At 41.4% G+C, this 4,052-nt stretch overlaps 1 pseudogene; it reads left to right on the top strand.

The window, feature by feature from the left end:
• Window positions 1–906: 906 nt before the first annotated feature.
• On the top strand, window positions 907–3,053 carry LOC131157397 (histone H4-like; annotated as a pseudogene).
• Window positions 3,054–4,052: the final 999 nt, after the last annotated feature.

Raw genomic sequence — 4,052 nt, 5'->3', positions numbered from 1 at the left:
GAATTAAACCCAGAACTATAACCACATTATGCATGAATTTTTAAAACAAAAATCCACAATTTGCTTCATTTATTTAGATATATGAACGTGACCAATATACAACTGCATAAGAACAAATATCAAGAATACCTAGAAAGCAAAAGTTCGAAAAATGGATCAACCGCTGGTGGGTTTGAAAGTGTAAGGCTGTGGAAGAGACAACGGACCTCTCCTGGACTCATTATCATCCAAAAGCCTCCTTACCCTCTTCTTTGAGCAGTAGTCTCGATCGAAGTGCTTCACCTAACACCCAAACCAGCAAAACCCAAAATCAGGTCTATACAATTGCAAAATTATGCCAATAATCAATTGCCGGAATTAGAATTTTACCCAGCTGGGTCGTCAGTGTTTCACAAACTCAGCCCTAGAGTCGCTGCATTCCACCGGGTACAGGAGGCCAACCGTGGCGATTTCGGAGGGTTTCTTGTTCAATTCCTTCTCCAAACATGCGTAAAATGCATCACGAGCCTTGTGGGCATCGCCAATTTTGTCTCGATTATTAGATTTTACAGTAAATATAAGGGGCACACTAAGAAAGACGAAGAAAGAATTGATCTCCAAATAGAGGTAATAAACAAAAAAAACTACAATAGTATTCAAATTCAAATAACCCTAACCTGTATAAAGGAAACATCCTTCGCAGAAGCTTGCTTCATGGCAATAATATTGGGAGTATTCACCCAGAAAATGAAACATTCATATCTTCCCATATTAACAGCATGAACCCTAACCCGTTTCAAAATGTATACTCTTTTTGTACAAATCTGCCCTGCAGAACCCAAATCTGCGAACCATTAAACTTTTAGAAATTTTTCAGGAAGGGGGAAAGGGAGACCATTACTTGTATTTTGAAAAAATCCCCAATTACAGGCAATTTAGGAAGAAGAAAATCAGGAATACCCGGGTGCGCCATCTTCGCCGCGAACATCGCATGTTCTGCAAGGAGGGGGAGGAGGAGGAGGAGGAGGAAGAGTATCTCAGAAACCCTAGAAAGCCCTTGAAAATGTACGGCAGAGGGAATGAAGGCAAGGACTTGGGAAAAGGCGAAACGAAGCGTCACAGGAAGGTTCTGCGAGACAACATCCAGGGCATCATGAAGCCTGCGATTCGCCGTCTTTAAGAGAGGTGGCGTCAAAAGAATCAGCGGTCTGATTTACGGGGAGGCTTGGGGCATCCTCAAGATCTTCCTCGAGAACGTGATTCGCGACGCCGTGACTTACACCGAGCACACGAGGAGGAAGACGGTGACTGCCACGGACGTTGTTTACGCGCTCAAGAGGCAGGGCAGGACTCTTTACGGCTTCGGTAGTTGAGCTGGTCATCTCTGCTCTTTGTTGCTTAGGCTGCAAATGCTAGATCCGGGTTGTATTGCTGATTTCTGATGCTTTTGGTTGCTGTAACAAACTGTATGAGTTTGCTCTTTACTGTGAGCTATGGTAGTCTCTTAAGGCGAAAATCAGATTGCAGTTGTTGAGCGTCGAAAAAAAATATTTAGGAAGAAGAAGAAGCTGATAACGAGATGGGCATTGTTAATAATATAAAACTATAAATATTGTAAATGTAGTTTTCCGTTAAATGGGCACAGAAACCAGTCGTACCTTCAAAATCCAGTTCTCGTCCTCCTCATTACATGAGAGGACCATCAAAAGTCACGCTCTCAAGCTCCATCACAGTTTAACAATTTAATTAATGAATCAGTACATTTAGATTTGTTAGTACATATGGATATAATTGACAAAACAAAGAAAAGCAGAAAAACAATTCATCCCCAATCGGAAAACAAAACAAAGCAAGACGAAGACTCCAAAGACGCTACAGAAAAATCTTACACTCTTTTGTGGAAAACCCCTTCATCAACCTTCTTCCATTTGGCAACCCCCATGACCTACTCCTCCAACCACAGGGAGAGGGAGAGAGAGAGAGAGAGAGAGAGAGAGAGAGAGAGAGAGAGAGAGAGAGAGAGAGAGAAGCGTGGGGAAAGGGGCGTAGGTGAGGTTAACGCAGGCGCGGGTGCAGTGCAGAGAAGCTGACAGAAGAGAGGTGAGCACACGCACAAGGCCACTGTATACCCCTTCCTTATACAAATCGCCTGCGTGTGCTCACTCTCTTCTGTCAGACAGTCTCTCGTCCCCTCTCGAATTAAACTTTGATCTCAAGAAATGTTCCGACGAGTACTGAATACTGATCGATTCTCCACATGCCCATCTCCTCCTCTGGTCCATCATCCTTTGTCAACATACCCAACTAGCTCCTCATTTGCAGATCTGAAACCACAGGCACCTACACATGTTCCCTCTTTCTCTGAAACAAATCAGGTCCTCTTTCTTCTTTCCGCACTTCTTCTTTTATTTTCCCCATGCGATTCCCGCGCACCCAACTTCTGCAACAAACACCTCCCTCCCAACTGCGGCACTGCCGCCGGCGACCGGTGCAATTAGCCGGTCTCGCCATCTGGTCTCGCTTTATTCTCGCTCTAAACGTCCCCAAGTACTCGATTCGACACACCTCGCAGCAGATACAGTGGGAAGAATGAACGACACAAGTCACGACAATCTAAGCACGGTCCTCGAAAACCCCACGGTCCTCGGGTAAACCCCAAGTCCCATCCTAGCCGAAGAGAGAGAAGAGAAGGGTGTTGGCTGGTGATTGGCCTACTGTGAAGGTTCTGGGGTGACACAACTGATAAGCTCAGATTGAAATATTGAATTCAATTGACCTGGGTTGGAGGATACTGACTCCTGACTCTTCCACTCCGTGAATTGAATTTACTGAGGTGTTGATGATGATAATGATATGACGGCTGGGGGGGTGGATGAGGGCCGTCAGATGGTCGCCGTGATGGGTCCCGCCGTCCGATGGGACTGCGTCCCGTCCCGGGGACAGGATAAAGTCGCCCTGCATTTTTCTTTTTAAAAATTTAATGTGTGAATGATGAAATGATAAAAGGCAGTCCAAAGCCCCTTTTATTATTAAAATAAAATAAAATATTAAATAATATTCTATTTGCGAAAAAATTTTCCGACATGATGTTCACGTAATCCCGCTGCGAAATTTGCGAGGAAATTGAAGTTTTAGTCAAGAAAATCTCGCAACTTTGACCTATGAGATTTAAAAAGTCACCCAATATGCTAGTGACGTGTGGCAGAAATTTCGTAAGATGGTCTTGCGACATTTTCCTAGGAAATGACACGACATATGACACGTAGAAAATCTCACAGGTGCATCCTGCGAGATTTGCTTCGTCTGGTTTTCCTCATTCATTTCACTCGCAAACCTTGTAGATGACCGTCTGCAAGCGCAGAGGACGACAGGCAGAGAGGACAGCAGTAGAGCAGGTGACTGTTCGGTGAGCAGGTGATCATTTGGGAGTAGATTACAGGTGACCATTCGAACGGCCACGCAAGGAAAGTTATTTAAACTCGAAAATGGGGTACGTATTTTTTATTTACCGTAAAACAAAATTTATTTTCTTGAATTTGATTGATTTTACTGAGTTCGAATTTTTATCATTGAGTTCGATTTGTTTCATTTGGATTCATAAGCTGCATCCGGAAAATCCGAAGGTCAGTTTTCATTTATTTGCGTTTTTCCATTATTATTATTTTTCATGTCTTGTGCCTATGCAATATAAATGTCGTGTTCACAAAATTTTATTATCAACATCAAGATTATGTTTCGACAAATAATTAAGACAATTTGTGTAAGCATGATAATGTTTAATTAAATTAATTCTTATATTGTCAATGTTTACTTTGCATGATTTGTGTGCTAGCCCACTATAATATAAATTATTATATGACAATTTGTGTAAGCATTCAAAATTTGTATGTACATATTTAGCAAAAATAAAAATTACTTTTAAGTAACCATGAATTAGTTAGAAAATATTTACAGGTTAATCGTAAATGTAAGTAATATTTCTTACATTATAAACAATTTTAATACTCAATTAATATTATTATGTTTGTAATAATATATTAGAAAATATTATGTTAGAAATTTGGAATAAACAA

This window comes from Malania oleifera, chromosome 6 (assembly GCF_029873635.1).
Source record: "Malania oleifera isolate guangnan ecotype guangnan chromosome 6, ASM2987363v1, whole genome shotgun sequence".
Classification (NCBI taxonomy): domain Eukaryota; kingdom Viridiplantae; phylum Streptophyta; class Magnoliopsida; order Santalales; family Ximeniaceae; genus Malania; species Malania oleifera.
This window is presented reverse-complemented; position numbering and strand designations above follow the sequence as displayed.